Source organism: Cynocephalus volans, chromosome 11 (assembly GCF_027409185.1).
Source record: "Cynocephalus volans isolate mCynVol1 chromosome 11, mCynVol1.pri, whole genome shotgun sequence".
In the NCBI taxonomy this organism is placed as follows: Eukaryota; Metazoa; Chordata; class Mammalia; order Dermoptera; family Cynocephalidae; genus Cynocephalus; species Cynocephalus volans.
Window position 1 is genome coordinate 46,424,429 of NC_084470.1, and position 18,131 is coordinate 46,442,559.

Below are 18,131 nucleotides of genomic sequence, written 5' to 3' on the forward strand. Positions count from 1 at the left end.
GTCTCAAAATAAAATTGAGATCTATTAATTATGTAATCCAATATGACTGGTGTCCTTATGAGAAGAGGAGATTTGGACACACTGAGACACCAGCGATGTGCAGACACAGAGGAGAGGCCACGTGAAGAAACTGTGAGGTGGGGGCCATCTACAATCCAAGAGGAGGGGTTTCAGAGAAAACCAACGCTGTTGATACCTTTGTTTTGGACTACCAGCCTCCAGAACTGTGAGAAAATAAATTTCTATTGTTTAAGCCACACCATTTATGGTATTTTGTTATTGAAGCACTAGCAAATTAATAGACCTTAATCATATAACCTTGCTATAATTGCTTATTAGTCCCAAGAGGTTTTTAATTTTTTTTTGTAGATTATTTGAGGTTTTATATTTTTTCTTTGAATGCTTTGTGGCTTACAAACTAAGAAATAAAAACCTAACATATTAAAAAAAAATAAATAGATAATGGACATTATTCTTCTTTCCTAAATTTCAGTGATGTATGTCTCCTCCACATAAGTATGTACATATTTAGGGCAGCAACATATGGCTAGGTCTTAGCACAGTTCCTGGAATGATATTCATTATGCACTCAATATGTGTTCAATGAATGAATTAAAGTTTGAATAAAGTATAATAAACTGTTTGCTCCTACAGTTTTCTGAAAAGTTTTGGGGAAAAATGACCCTTATGGAGCTAAGAAAAAAATTGCTGAGATATGAAGAAAATAAATGAACAGAGAATGGAAGCTATTGCATAGGGGGGCCCATTTTCCACCAACTGATCCTGGAGAAGAAATCCTCCCAGGAGCAATGTCTCACAGATGAAATGATTAGGTTGCATAGGTTATAAAAATAGAGCTCCACTTTAGGACCTTCTATAGTTCACCTTCCTAATCCTCTGTTTCTCCATTTTTCCAATAGGTTCTTGGCCAAAAAGACACCAGCTGATGAGTACACATGCCTGCATGATTTTCTCTGTGGTCAAAGGCAAAACTGATATCTGGCACATACAGAGAGAAGATCACATTAGAGTTCTAACTCCTGTTTGCCTTTTAGTTTTCCTCATTTGAGTAAATTATTTCTGTTAGAGTTAGATTTTATGAATCCTTATGCTCAAAGATTAATGGTTAATTGGAAAGTAGCCCAAGATTTGACACATAGTTAATGCTCAAAATGTATGAATCCATGTGTGAATGAATCATTAATGCAGGAGTAATGCATGTTAGGTTTGGACATTAAAAAAAATTCTTTAAAAAATATATGTCTAGCTTTGTTGCCTATAGGATTGAACAAAGAAGCCTGTTTTTATGGGCTGATGAAGGAGAAATCTCATAATTTGTCAAAGATGACTAAAATAAATGTCTGCCTTAATAAAAAGAGAAATTATTTATATGACTAAAAATAATCTATAAGCTACAAAATTATTTCCTGGTGAAGAAAGACCTTATGAATTATTGTTAGTGTGAAGTGTCTTTACTGTATAACCCCTTCCCTGCTTTTTGAGAGAGCAAGAGAATAAAAAGGAATATGGCAGATTTAATGTTAGCCCTTACATACTGGGCTGACAAATGGTATTTACTGAAATATAATTCCCTGGATTTTGAAGGCAATGCAAATTAAAAAGGGACTTTGGTTGGAACGTTTCTGGGTAAAGCAAATGTAGCCATAGAAAGGCAACACATTCCCACTGAGTTCTGAAAATAAAACCATTCAGCCACTTGGCCTTAGGCATCTAAGTATAAGTCTTCTAAGAGGTCAGGCCCAACCTAATCCTTGAAAGAGTTTAAGATCTTTTCCCTACAATCCACCATTTTGTCGATCAATGAGAAGTATGTTCCTGAAATCTCTTATTAATGAAACTGAGTGCCCATAAAGTACAAGCATCTGTATTTGATATTTCAAAAAAAAAAAAAAAATGCAGAGAAAATCAAGTTAAAATGAGGCATCATCAACCAAAAACCTTGCAAGCTAGGTGGAGAGTTGATGCATCTAACCTCTTTCTAATAGTGGGTACCAGAGGGAAGAGCCTGATGCTCAGGGGATTGTGAGATTTTCTAGTAGGCTGTAAAGAGAAAATATTAAATTTTTATTGATTTCTTTTATCTAATTTAAAAAATTATTGTATTTGTGTTTTATTTTTAAAGTAATGTATGTGATATATTAATACACTAGCAAATGTTGGTAATTTGTAGTAAGCATGAATTGGGGATATGGGCTTATTCTGAGGGAGGGTTGCTTCACCGAGAGAGGTACACATTAAAATTATTTTGGAAATGACTGGAAATAATTGGTACTGTGTCTTATGCACTTAAAAAAAAAATGAATGCTTGGCAAAGGGCGTGGGACCGTGCAGTACTCTAGAAAGTATGTAGACGGAGGAGCGACATTGAGAGAAAGAGGTTGTTGGGGCTTGTGTCCAGACCTATCAGATAAAAGCACCAGAAAGTCTGGTGCTAATAAAGTACTTGCAGTCAAAATTTTATCTGGTGACAACAGAATTATATGCAATGCAAAATCTTTAATCTGGCAACTGGATGTCTCCTGCCTTCTTTTATTCACTAGTATTTTTTCAAAATTGTAGGAAGCTGCTAGTGGTGAGATAATGTTTTGCTTTGGGTTTTTGTGACCTTTATGCCAATTACTTGATTCTGAATGCAAAAGTTAAGATATATTTTCTGCAAAATAGATTGGGAATTGTAGTTACCAATATAACTACTCTATTGCTAATCCATGAGATTTCTTCAAAGAAATGTCATTATCAGCACCTTTTTTTTTTGCTGGAAGATACCATACAACATTTGGAAAACTGTTATCAACAATGCAACAGAAATAAAGTGAAAAAAATCATCTTGATCTAATTTTAAATAATTATTAAAAGATGTATTCTTCTATTCTCTGTGTAACTGTCCCTATGCTTCTTGTTTATTCTTTAACTATTTTGTTTCATGTTTTTATGTTTTTCTTACATCTTCTCCTGTAAACTGTATTTGATTGAGTTGAACTTTAAATTTCCCTTTGCTCTGATGTGCTATAATTTTTGGTCAATACGTTTAGATGTTTGTTTCAGTTACATAGGAAACATTATTCCTGGGTGTATTTCAACTTGTATATACTAAATTTTTAATTGAGAAGAATGTTTCTTGACTAAGTTTTTAGGCTTTTCAGATCTCTGTAGAGTGATACCATCATCTTCTACTCCAGACATCATTTGGCTAATATACCATTTTTATTTCTTTTAATATTTCTCCCTAAGTTAATTATCTCCCGATAAATAATTTCTAGTTTCTTTGAATCCTGATTAGTCAGGTACTACAGGAATTCATATTGACTGGGACTCTGTGGCCTCATTAGAAATATGTATATTTGGTGTTATTCTTAGTTTTGAAAAATCATATACTTGGACCTGATCAAATGCTTGGAGAACATGATCTGTCATTTTTTTCAGTGATTTACCATAGTATTGAGGAATACTGGTTTATCTGCATTGATTGTGAAGTATGTCATAATTGACTAATGGTAAAATACTTTGCAATTACATAAAACAGACTGTAGGTTTTCCCTATGATAAGATCACTTTTACTCACATGCATCTTCATATGCTTTCTTGAGTTGGAGACAAATGATTGGAATTACAGCTGTTGCTGGTATTTGCAGATAGATCTCAGAACACCTATTGGAAGACCTTGGTTGGACTTCAAGCATTATTTCTAAATGTGTTTCCAGTGTGCATAGGTGAAGGGGGTGGGTAATTAAGAACGGATGCTCCATATAATATAATAAATAACCGAGCTCAGGTTTGTGTCACTGGTATTGCTATAATAGCTTTCTAAGTTGTTTGCCTTCTCCCATACTCCCCCTTACATGTTATTCTCCACATAGCAACCAAGGTGATCTTTTAAAAATGTAAATCGGTTAAGGCGCTTTCCTGCTTAAAACTATCCAGAAGCTCATTATTTCACTTAAAATAGAATCCATACTCCTTATCATGGTCTGTGGATCCTCAGGATTTTACCCTTGCTTGCCTCTCAGACTTTGTCAATCTACCAGCTCACCATTGTACTCCAACCTCAAACACATCTGAGCATATGCTGTCAATGTCCCACCCCTATATCCTGAAACTGTCCATTTACATACATCCCAGCTGGACTTCTAAACACCAGCATATGAATTTATTTGCTGGAAATTTTTCTCTGACCACTGAAGGCTGCTACGTTTGCTAACGGGGGATACCTGGAAGTTCTAGGGAATTAACACCCTTAGAAAGAATGCTCAATCAAGAACTGACAGAAGTAGGTATATAAATACTTCTAGCTCCCTCATTATGCAAAAGGTATAGGTGTGTATTTCACACTGCCTCACAGAACTCCCCAGCAAGATTATTTGCTCACTGCAGTAACTTGCTGAATGGTAAAACCTCTATTGACATCTTTCGTTTTGCTGTAATGGTGATAACCTTCCCACTCCCTATTTGTGTTCCTTTCTTTTTATTTTCAGTATGTTTATTTAAGCATTAGTTATAATAGTGAAAAACTGGAAACAACCTCAAGAAACCCTAATAGGAAATGGTTGAATAAATTCTTTATTTTTTTATAGAAACATAATTGATTGTACATATCTGTGGGGTACAGTGATAAATATCCATAGCTGTGTGCAATATGTGATACTCAAATCAGGATAATTAGCATATTCAACATCACACAATGTAATTATTTTTTGGTGTCCTGTGGAGTATACTGTAAAGCAAATAATATTTCACAGGGCCTAGTTTCTTGTAGTTTCACGTCTAGCCTAACTTCTTAAAAGTACATATAGTTATGTTAACCTTGCAAAAGACAGGGAAGTTTTCACCAGGCTAAAAGTCTCTGTTGTAAGATAAAGAGTTGTAACACAGCAAGGGTGCTGGCTCGAAGGACAGACAGGTTACTGATTGATATGTAAAGATACTGGGGAATTGCTGTAAGGAGAGAGAATGTTTGCTAAAATCAAGCTTTTGTTGGTCGATTGATTTAATTTCTTGCAAATTGCATTATGGAATGTCATCCTGCTTGTTTCACTGAATGTTACCAGCTTCTATTGTTAAACTTGTTAAACTATACTTAGCAAAAACCCCATCTATGTTCTCTTCCTGTAACTTCCTGTTCTCCTTTCTTCTTTTTCAGATCCTACTTATGAGTGAGGACATGCAGTATTTCTCTTTCTGTGCCTGGCTTATTTCACTTAATGAAATTTACTCCAAGCTCATCCATGATGATTTGAATGACAGAATTTCATTCTTATGGCAGAGTTGTATTAGGTTGTGTATATATACCGCATTTTCTTTATCCAGTCATCCATCAATGGACATTTAGGTTAGTTCTGTACCCTGGCTTTTGGAAATAGAGCTGTGACAAACATAGGAGTGCAGGTATCCCTTTGGCAACATGATTTCCATTCCTTTGGGTATATACTGAGCAGTGGGATTGCTGGATGGTATAGCAGTTCTATCTGTCATTGTTTGAGAAACCTCCATACTGTTTTCTGTAATGGCTACATGAATTTATAGTCCCACCAGTAGTGTAGGACAGTTCCCTTTCTCTGCTTCCTCATCAGCATTTGTTATTCTCTGTTTCTGATACTGGCCAATCTAACTGGTGTGAGATGCTATCTCAAAGTGGTTTTGATTTGCATTTCTCTGATGATTAGTGATGTTGAGCATTTTTTGATGGTTCTTTTTACCATTCGTATATTTTCTTTGAGAAATGCCTATTCAGCTCCTTTGCCCAATTTTTAATCAGGTGATTTGTTTTTTAATGTTAACTTCTTTGAGTTCCTTGTATATTTTGGATATAAATCCCTTCTTGGATGCATAGTTTGAAAATATTTTCTCCCATTATGTAGGTTGTCTGTTCACTCTGTTGATCATTTCTTTTGCTGTACAGAAGCTTTTCAGTTTAATGTAATCCTATTTGTTTATTTTTTCTTTTCTTGTCCATGCTTTTGGGATTTTATTAATAACATTTTTCCAAGTCCTATATTCTGAAGTGTTTTTCTATGTTTTCTTTTAGGAGTATTATAGTTTCAGGTCTTATACTTAAGTCATCAATCCATTTTGAATTGGTTTTGGTATACACAAGAAGTATAGACCTAGTTTCATTCTTCTACATATGAATGTCCAGGTATCCCAGCACCATTTATTAAAGAGGCAGTCTTTTCTCCAGTGTATGTTCTTGGTGCCTAGTCAAAGATCAGTTTACTGTAAATATTTGGGTTCTCTATTCTGTTCCATTGGCCCAAGTGTCTATTTTTATGGGAGTACCATGCTGTTTTGGTTACTATAGCTTTGTAGTATAATTGGAAGTCAGGTACTATACTGACTCTGGCTTTCTGGCATTTTTGCTTGGGATTGGTTTGGCTATTTGGGGTCTTTTGTTGTTCCATATGGATGTTGGGATTGTTTATTCTATTTCTGTGAAGAATGGTATTGGAATTTTGATGGGGATTGCATTGAATCTGTAAATTACTTTGGGTAGTATAGACATTTTCACAATTCTGTTTCTTCCAGTCAAAGACCATGGACTGTCTTTCCATCTTTTTGTGTTCTCTTTAATTTCTTTCAGGAGTGATTTGTAGTTCTCACTGTAGAGATCTTCCACTTCCTTGTTTTAATTGATACCTACTTAAAAAAAAAGTTTTGATGACTATTATAAATGGGCTTGCCTTCTTGATTTCTTTTGCTGTTAGTTAATTGTTGGGATATAAAAATGCTATTGATTTTTGCATGCTGATTTGTATCCTGAAACTTTCCTAAATAAGTTTACCAGCTCTAAGAGTTTTTTTTTTTTTTTCTAATGGAGTCTGTAAGTTTTTCTATATATGGGATCATGTCATCTGCAAACAGCACAGTTTGACTTCATCTTTTCCAATCCAGATGCCCTTTATTTCTTTTTTTTTTCTTTTTGCCTGATTGCTCTGACTAGTACTTTCAATGCTATGTTAAATACAAGTGGTGAGAGTGGGAATTCTTGTCTTGTTTCTCTTCTTAGAGGAAAAGCTGAAAGTTTTTATCAGTATGATATTGACACTGGGTTTGTTGTATATGACTTTTATTGTGTTTAGATACTTTCCTTCTGTACCTTATTTGTTGAGAGTCTTTATCATGAAGAGATGTTAAATTTTGTCAAATGCTTTTTCTGTGTCTATTTAAATAATCACATCATTTCTGTCCTTGATTTTGTTGATGTGGTGTATCACATTTATTGTTTTGCATATGTGGAACCATATTTATATCCCTGGGATGAATCCTACCTGATCATGGTGTTTAATTTTTTTGGTGTTAAGGTGTATTCTGATTGCTAATATTTTGTTGAAGATTTTTGCATCTGTGTTCATCAAAGTAATTGGCTGTAGTTTTCTTTTTTTGTTGCATTTTTGGTTTTTCTTTCAGGGTGATGCTGGATTGGGAGAATGGCTTCTGTTTCAATTTTTTTTGGAACAGTTTGAAGTGAATTGATATTAATTCCTCTTTAAATGTTTGGTAGCACTCAGCAGTAATCCATCCAGTTCTGGGCTGTTTTTGTTGGAACACTGATGATTATTGCTTCAGTCTCTTCACTACTTATTGATCTGTTTATGTTTTCTGTTTCTTTTTGGGTCAGTCTTGGTAGTTTGTATGTTTACAGAAATTTATCCATTTCCTCCAGTTTTTCAAATTTGTTGATTTATAGTTGTCTATAATAGTGTCCAATGATTATTTGCATTTCTGTGGTATTGGTTGTAATGTCTCCTTTCTCATTTCTTATTTTTGTCATTTGGGTCTTCTCTCATCTTTTTTTAGTTAGCCTCGATAATGTTTTATCTATTTTGTTTATCTTCTCGTAAAAAAAACTTTTCATTTCATTGATCTTTTGCATCTTTTTTTGATCTCTATTTCATTTAGTTTTGCTGTGATAGTAATTATTTCTTTCTGTCTACTAATTAGGGGATTGGATTGTTTTTATTTTTCTAGTTTTTTAAGGTGTAGCATTTGGGTTTTTACTTGAAATCTTTCTATTCCTTTGATTGAAGTATTTATTGTAATAAACTTCCCTCTTAGTGCTGCTTTTGCAGTATCCCACATATTTGGTAAGATGTGTCTTCATTTTCACTAGTTTCATGATTTTTTTTGATTTCCTATTTAATTTATTCTTGGCCCCATAGGTCATTGAGGAGCCTGTTGTTTAATTTTGTGTTTCTTTATAGTTTCTAGAGTTTCACTTGCTATTAATTTCTAGTTTTAATCTGTTGTGGTCTGAAAAAATACTTGAAATGGTTTCAATTTTTAAAAATTTGTTGAGATTTGATTTGTGACATAACATGTGCTGTATCCTGGAGTATGTTGCATGTGCTGATGAGAAGAATGTATATTACTGTTGTTGTTGTAAGTTCTCTGTAGATATCTGCCAAGTCCTGTTGGTCTGAAGTATAGTTTAAATCCTATGTTTTTCTGTTGATTTGTTGCTGAGATGATCTGTCCAATGCAGAGAAAGGGGAGTGCAGGTCCCCAGCTATTATTGTATTGGGATATATCTCTTTCTTTAGTTCTAGTAGTGTTTGCTTTATATATCTGGGTGCTCCAGTGTTGGGTGCATAGATATTTATGATTGTTATGTCTTCTTGCTGCATAGATCTCCTTATCATTATATAATGGCCTTCTTTGTCTCTTTTTATAGTTTTTGGTTAAAAGTCTATTTTATTTCATATAAGAATAGCTATTCCTTGTTTTTGGTATCCAGTTGCATGGTATATCATTTTCCATCCCTTCACTCTTTGTCTGTGTCTTTACAGGTGAAGTGAATCTCTTGAAGACAGCATATAGTTGGGTCTACCTTTTTAATCTAATCAATCTGTGTCTTTTGAGTGAGTAGTTTAATCCACTTGCATTTAGGGTATTATTAAAAGATATTGTCTTCCTTCTGGAATTTCACTGATTTTTGTTTGGATGTTTTAAATGTCTTTTGTTCCTTTCTTTCCCTTTTATTGCTGTGTTTGGTGTTTGTTGGTTTTTTTGAGGTGGTGAGATATAGTTTCTTTCTCTTTATCATTTGCATTTTAGTTCAACCAGTGGGTTTTGTTCTTACTTGTGTATTCATGGTAGTGATTACCGTTTTTTGGATTTCAGGTGCAGGGCTCCTTGATGATTTCTTGTAGGACTGGTCATGTAGTGTTGAACTCCCATAGTTTTTGTTTGTCTAGGAAATACAATATTTATCCTTCTTTTCTGAAGCATAGCCTTGCTGGGTATAGTGTTCTTGGCTGGCAGTGTTTTTTAGTATTATGCATATATTGCCTTACTCTCTTCTAGCCTGGGTTTCTGTTGAGAAGTCTGCTGTTAGTCTTATTTGGATTCCCTTATAGATGACTTTACACTTTATTCTTGCTGTTTTTAGGACTATCTCTTTGTCTTTGACTTATGCCCATTTGACTATAATGAGTCTTGGTGAGGACCTTTTTGAATTGAATCTGTTTGAGGATCTTTGAGCCTCCTAGAGCTGAAGGCCCATGCCTCTTCCTATACCTGGGAAGTCTTCTGGTATTATTTTGCTGAATATGTTTTCAATACCTTTTCCTTTCACGTCCCCTCTGGGATACTCATGATACATTTCTTTGTGTGCTTAAGGTTGTCTGCTAGATCTCTTAGGTTTTCTTCATTTTTTAAAATTGTTTTTTCTTTTCCTTTTTTGTCTGTCTGTGTTATTTCTAAAAGACCAAGTTCAAGATCAGAAATTCTTTCCTCTGATTGCTGTAGCTTGCTCCCTAAGCTCTCTTTTGTGTTTTCTTATTTCATTGAATGAATACTTCAATTCCAGGAGTTCTGCAAAATTCTTTTTTAAGGTTTTAATCTTTTGTAAATTTCTTCATTCATATCCTGGATAGTTTTTCTCATTTCATTGTTATCTAACTGAGTCTTCTTGTATCTCACTTAGTTTCCTTAAGATTGTTGCTCAGAATTCCTTTTCAGCAATTTCAAGTATTTTCTTGCTCTATGGGGTCTGGTACTTGAAAATTATTGTGTTCCTATGGTGGTGTCATATTTACTTATTTTTCCATATTTCTAGTATCTCTACATTGATGCATGGTCATCTCATAAAGCAGTTGCTTCTTCTATTTCTCTGGAGTGAACTTTGAGGAGAGAGACTTCCTCCTGTAGATGTGTTTTTTGTTGACTGGTGAGTAGTGTATTTTAGTACTGGTTCTGGGTAGACACAGTAGTATAGTGTTCATGTGGGTACTTTGCCCATATTGCATGTTGGAATTTGTAATAGGCAAAGTGCACTTGGTGATTCTTTTCTGAAGTTAGTATCACTGTGTTGGGTAATTGAAGATACGCATGAGCTCTCAAGTTCTTGGGAGAAGCACCTGCATACCCCGTTGCTCATTGGTTAGGATCAGTGACTTTAGGCAGGCTATGGGTACCCTGGTTAGTGTACCATGACCTTCATGGGCGCACTGGGGTATGCTAGAGCTCCTTAGTTTCAGTGAATGACCCCAGGTGGGGTTTGTCTCTCCCCTTTCCTATAGGCATAGGATCCTCTTTGGTCCTTGCTCCCCCCATTTGGGGAATAGGTTGGTGATGATTAGGAATTTAATCCTTACTCTATTTGGCTATCCTAGGTTTCTGCACTCTCTTGGCTTCTGTATGTGTCTTTACCCAATTCAAAGCAGTCACTTGGGCTGTGGACATACCTCCCATGCCCAGGTACACTACTGTGAGGGGTGGCATAATTCCTTTTGTGGGTTGGGCCACTGGGTTGCAAGTCTGTACTCACTCACCTCTTTCCATAGGCTCTGCTAGTAAACCTCTTCGTGTCAATGCAGTTGAGTGGTTGTTGGGCTGCCTGTACATGGTGGTGGCTGATGTGGTGGTGGTGGCTGCCTTTGTGGCTACGCTTCCAGCAGATCACCCTTGTGGCAATGGTAGCTGTGGTGAACCACCCACATGACAGCCATGTCTGTGGTAGCACCAGGCCACCCATGTGACAGTGCCCTGTGCTCCTACTGTCTGTTGGCAGGTGTTGCCCTCAGCAACCAAAGATCCCTGTGCTCCTTCCATCTGTCCTTATTTGTATTTCTTGAGGCCATCTTTGATGAAAAGTACTTTTATTCAATCCTTTTCTTAGGGTCCGCATCTAGAGAGACCCAGAGTGTCAAGTTAGTTGCTACAAAAGTATTACTTTCTGTCCAAAGCAGGCTACTATTTAGTCATTTTGATTTCATTATAATGTCATATCATCAGAGACCATTCCTGTCTCCACTCTAAAGTAGCAATTTAGTCATACTCTAACATCAGCATATTTTAATCACTACATAGAAATGACTATTATGCATTTTTCTTGATAATTTATCTGTTTATTTTCAGTCTCTTCAAGAGGCTAAGAACTGTAGAGAAGAAAGGACCTTGTTTTTTTATTGTTTATTGCAAAATCACCAGGGTCTAAAATAGTAATGTATTTAGAATTAAGAAATGACTGTCAATTGCTCAGATTTAGTCAACTTCTAACATTTTTTTGTTTTTGTGTTTTGCAAACATTTTTGAGAAATACGTCCTTCCGTCAATGCACAAGGAAGTGGCTACTTAGAGACATTTTCAAGTGAATATTTTTGTTTTGTTTTGTAACTTTAAATTATGTATCTTTGGCTTTCCTAAAAGTGCTGTCTTTGACAGGCTCTCCTAAAAGTTTGGGCTTATTGATTTTTCTCTACAAAGAATAATAAAATAATAACATATAAAAATTGCAATTTAGAACTTACCAAATACTTTTCCTTACACATTCTTATTTAGCCATCACAAGAATTCTACAAGGCTTATCTCCAATTTATGGGTGTGAAAATTGAGGCTTTGTTAGAATATCAAAATTTTAAATTTTACAATGCTATATGTCTCAGCCAATGATATTAACACTTATGAAAGAAGTTTTAGATCTTTATGTTATTTCAAGAGGATACATATCATACATATTTTCCATATATCCTAGTGAATGCCTGGGACACTGAAGGCACTGGCAGGATGACACTGAGTAGAGTATAATACTGCACTTTTTATTCACATGCACCTTATGCATTACCATAAAGAACTGTTTCTTTTTTAAAATTTTTTTATTTTTTATTTTTTATTTTTATTTTTTTTAAATTTTATTTTGTCGATATACATTGTGGCTGATTATTGCTCCCCATCACCAAAACCTCCCTCCCTTCTCCCTCCCCCCCTCCCCCCGAACAATGTCCTTTCTGTTTGCTTGTCGTATCAACTTCAAATAATTGTGGTTGTTATATCTTCTCCCCCCCCCCCCCCGGTTTGTGTGTGTGTGTGTGTGTGTGTGTGTGTGTGTGTGTGTGAATTTATATATTAATTTTCAGCTCCCACCAATAAGTGAGAACATGTGGTATTTCTCTTTCTGTGCCTGACTTGTTTCACTTAATATAATTCTCTCAAGGTCCATCCATGTTGTTGCAAATGGCAGTATTTCATTCGTTTTTATAGCTGAGTAGTATTCCATTGTGTAGATGTACCACATTTTCCGTATCCACTCATCTGATGATGGGCATTTGGGCTGGTTCCAACTCTTGGCTATTGTAAAGAGTGCTGCGATAAACATTGGGAAACAGGTATACCTTCGACTTGATGATTTCCATTCCTCTGGGTATATTCCCAACAGTGGGATGGCTGGGTCGTATGGTAGATCTATCTGCAATTGTTTGAGGAACCTCCATACCATTTTCCATAGAGGCTGCACCATTTTGCAGTCCCACCAACAATGTATGAGAGTTCCTTTTTCTCCGCAGCCTCGCCAGCATTTATCGTTCACAGTCTTTTGGAATTTAGCCATCCTAACTGGAGTTAGATGGTATCTCAATGTGGTTTTGATTTGCATTTCCTGGATGCTGAGTGATGTTGAGCATTTTTTCATATGTCTGTTGGCCATTTGGATATCTTCCTTAGAGAAATGCCTATTTAGCTCTTTTGCCCATTTTTTAATTGGGTTGCTTGTTTTCTTCTTGTAAAGTTGTTGGAGTTCCTTATATATTCTGGATATTAATCCTCTGTCAGATATATATTTTGCAAATATTTTCTCCCACTCTGTTGGTTGTCTTTTAAATCTATTAGTTGTTTCTTTTGCTGTGCAGAAGCTTTTTAGTTTGATATAATCACATTTGTTTATTTTTCCTTTGGTTGCCCGTGCTTTTGGGGTCGTATTCATGAAGTCTGTGCCCAGTCCTATTTCCTGAAGTGTTTCTCCTATGTTTTCTTTAAGAAGTTTTATTGTCTCAGGGTGTATATTTAAATCCTTAATCCATTATGAGTTGATTTTAGTATACGGCAAGAGGTATGGATCTAGTTTCATTCTCCTGCATATGGATATCCAGTTCTCCCAGCACCATTTGCTGACGAGGCAGTCCGTTCACCAGTGAATAGGCTTGGTGCTTTTGTCAAAGATCAGCTGGCAGTAAGTGTGTGGGTTGATTTCTGGATTCTCTATTCTATTCCATTGGTCAGTGTGTCTGTTTTTATGCCAGTACCATACTGTTTTGGTTATTATAGCTTTGTAGTATAGCTTAAAGTCAGGTAGTGTTATGCCTCCAGCTTTATTTTTTTGGCTCAGTGTTGCTTTGGCTATGCGTGGTCTTTTATTGTTCCATATAAATGTCTGGATAGTTTTTTCCATTTCTGAGAAAAATGTCTTTGGAATTTTGATGGGGATTGCATTGAATTTGTATATCACTTTGGGTAGTATGGACATATTCACTATGTTGATTCTTCCAATCCAAGAGCATGGGATATCTTTCCATCTTCTTGTATCCTCTCTAATTTCTCTCAGCAGTGGTTTGTAGTTCTCATTTTAGAGATTTTTCACCTCCTTGGTTAACTCAATTCCTAAGTATTTTATTTTTTTGGTGGCTATTGTAAATGGGCAGGCTTTCTTGATTTCTCTTTCTGCATGTTCACTATTGGAGAAAAGAAATGCTACTGATTTTTGTGTGTTGATTTTGTATCCTGCTACTGTGCTGAAATCATTTATCAATTCCAACAGTTTTTTTGTAGAGGTTTTAGGCTGTTCGATATACAGGATCATGTCATCTGCAAACAGGGACAGTTTGACTTCATCTTTTCCAATCTGGATGCCCTTTATTTCCTACTCTTCTCTGATTGCTCTGGCTAGTACTTCCAACACTATGTTGAATAGGAGTGGTGAGAGTGGGCATCCTTGTCTAGTTCCTGTTCTTAAAGGAAAAGCTTTCAGCTTTTCCCCATTCAGGATGATATTGGCTGTAGGTTTGGCATATATGGCTTTAATTATGTTGAGATACTTTCCCTCTATACCTAACTTATAGAGGGTCTTTGTCATGAATGAGTGCTGAACTTTATCAAATGCTTTTTCAGCATCTATAGATATGATCATCTGGTCCTTGTGTTTGACTTTATTAATATGGTGTATCACATTTATTGATTTGCGTATGTTGAACCAACCTTGCATCCCTGGGATGAATCCCACTTGATCGTGATGAATGATTTTACGTATGTGTTGCTGTATTCTGTTTGCTAGTATTTTAGTGAGGATTTTTGCATCTATATTCATCAAGGATATTGGCCTGTAGTTTTCTTTTTTGGTATATCTTTACCTGGTTTTGGTATCAGGATGATGTTTGCTTCATAGAATGATTTTGGGAGATTTGCGTCTGTTTCAATCTTTTCGAATAGTTTGTAAAGAATCGGTGTCAATTCCTCTTTGAATGTTTGGTAAAATTCTGCTGTGAATCCATCTGGTCCTGGGCTTTTCTTTGTTGGGAGCCTTCTGATAACAGCTTCAATCTCCTTTATTGTTATTGGTCTGTTCAAATTTTCTACGTCTTCACGGTTCAGTTTTGGGAGCTTGTGTGTGTCCAGAAATTTATCCATTTCCTCCAGATTTTCAAATTTGTTGGCGTATAGTTGTTTATAGTAGTTTTTACTATGTGAAGTCCAGGGTGCGAGACCTGATAGCTCTCACTGGCTTGACAAGGGGGAAAAATTCAGAATATTCAGTTTTAATAATAATTCACCTAGAGTCAGATGTGCTACCATTGCACCCATTTGCAGCAACATGGATGAGTCTGGAGAAAATTATGTTAAATGAAATTAGCCAGACAAGAAAAGAGAAATGCCACATGTTCTCACTTGTAATTGGGTGCTAAGAAAGAAAGAAAGAAGGAAAAGACCCAAACAATTTCTTGAACTTTCAGAATATTAGAGATGGGAGTGAGGTGGGGAGTGGAGTGTCATTTGGGGAGGGATAGGTTGGATAAAGGGCAGAAAGGAAAATCATGATTTGTAATAATAATATGCTTATAATAATTAATATTTAAAAAATAAAAAAATAAAAAAAATTCAGAAAAATCAAGTATGAGCCTAGTTAAAAAGAAATGAGCAGGACTTCTCATTTCAGCTATGAAACGTAAAAAGATGCACAGATATCACACTCCTTTTTACATTCAGAAAAATATCTAAAATACCTAAAATAAAAGCCCCAAATAAACAGAAAATCAATGAGTTTTCTTATACTCTAGAGCACTGAAATCAAACCACCACCATGAAATCAGGAGAGACAGGGAAATACAGAAAATCACAGCCATGATCATCCTACCTGGAACAGTTGCTGCTAGTGAAATAAACTGGTAGAAAGACTTAAATGTTAATTTTAACAAATTTCTGACCCAAATATAAAAAATCAGAAATGAAAAAGAAGACATTACAACTGGTACCACAGAAATACAAAGAATCATCAGAGGCTATTATGAACAACTATATGCCAACAAATTTGAAAATCTAGAAAAAATGGATGAATTTCTGGACACATTCAGCCTACAAAGACTGAACCAAGAAGAAATAGAAAACGTGAACAGACCGATAACGAATAGTGAGATTGAATCAATAATCACTATTCTCCTAATGATGAAAAGTTCAGGACCAGATGGTTTCACTGCTGAGTTATATAAAGCTTTTAAAGAAGATTTAACACTAATTCTCCTCAAACTATTCCAAAAAATCAGAGCAAATGGTATTCACTGGCATTACCCTGAAACCAAAACCAAAGACATTAAAAAAAAAAAAAGAAAAGAAAAGAAAACTGCAGGCCAATGTCTTTGATGAACTTAGATGTAAAAATTCCTAACAAGTACTGGCAAACAGAACACAACATCAAAAAGATTATACATCATGATCAAGTGGGATTAATCCCAGGGATATAAGTATGGTTCCACATATGCAAGTCAATAAATGTGATACATCACATCAACAAAATGAAAGACAAAAACCATATCATCATCTTAATAGATGATAAAAAGCATTTGACAAAATGCAGCATCCGTTCATGGTGAAGGCTCTTAGCAAGTTAAGAATAGAAGGAAAGTATCTCAATAAAAGCCATACATGATAAATCCACCACCCATATCAACCTGAACGAGGAAAAGCTGAAGGCTTTTCCTTTAGGAATGGGAACAAGACAAGGATACCCACTCTTACCACTACTTTTTAACATAGTATAGGAAATATAACCAGAGCAATAAGGCAAGAGAAAGAAATAAAGCACATTCAGATTGAAAAAGATGAAGCCAAACTGTCCCTGTATTCAGATGACTTGATCTAATATATAGAAAAACCTAAAGATTCTACTAAAAAAATCTTAGAGCTGATAAATGATTTTGGTAAAGTTGCGGGGTACAAAATCAACATACAAAAATTAGTACCATATTAATACTCCAATAATGAACTAGCAGAAAAAGAAATCAAGAAAGCAAGTCCATTTACAATAGTCACACACACAAAATAAAATACCCAGAAATAAATTTAATCAATGAGGTAAAAGATCTCTAAAGGTAGAACTACAAATCAGTGCTGAAAGAAATTAAAGAGTACACAAAAAATATGGAAAGACATTCCATGCTCTTAGATTGGAAGAAATAGTATTGTGAAAATGTCCATACTACTCAAAGCAATCTACAGATTCAATGCAACCCCCATGAAAATATCAATGACATTCTTACAGAAATAGCATAAACAATCTTAACAGTCACAAAATGGAACAACAAAAGATCCCCAATAGGCAAAACAATCCTAGCAAATAAATAAATAAATAAAGCTGGAGGCATAACACTACCTGAATTCAAATTATAATATGAAGCTATAGTAACCAAAACAATATGTAATCAGGATAAAAATGACACTTGGAAAAATGGAACAGAATAGGGAACCCGGAAATCCATCCATATACTCACAGCCAAGTGATCTTTTCCAAAGGCACCAAAAAAATACATTGGGGAAAAGAGTGCCTTTTCAGTAAACAGTGCTGGGAAAACTGGACATCCATATGTAGAAAAATGAAACTAGACCCATATCTCTTGCCATATGCCAAAATCAACTCAAAATAGAATAAAGACTTAACTATAATAACTGAAACCATAAAACTCCTAAAAGAAAACATAGAGGAAACACTTCAGAAAGTAGGACTGGGCAAAGACGTTATGAATAAGACCCCAAAAGCACAGGTCACAAAAGAAAAAATATGCAAGTGGGATCATATCAAACTAAAAAGCTTCTGTACAGCAGAAGAAACAACAAAGTGAAAAGACAACCTATGGTATTGGATATCACATTTGCAAACTATGCATCAACAAGGGATTAATATTCAGAATATAGAAGGAATTCAAACACCTTAATGTAAGAAAAAAGTAATCCAATTAAAAAAATGGGCAAAGGAGCTTAATAGGCATTTCTCAAAGGAAAATATACAAATGGCCATCAGACACGTGAAAAAATGTTCAACATCACTCAGCAGAAGGGAAATACAAATCAAAACCACAATGAGATATCATCTCACCCCAATAAGACTCATCATTATCAAAAAGACAGAGAATAACAAATGCTGGCAAGGAAGTGGAGAAAGGGGAACCATTCTACAATCCTGGTGGGACTGTAAATTCGTGCAGCCGTTATGGAAAACAGTATGGAGGTTCCTCAAATAACTACAGATAGAACCCCATTGTTGGGTGTATACACAAAGGAATGGAAATCATCATATGGAAGGGATACCTGTACTCCCATGTTTACTGCAGCTCTATTTACAGTAGCCAACAGTTGGAACC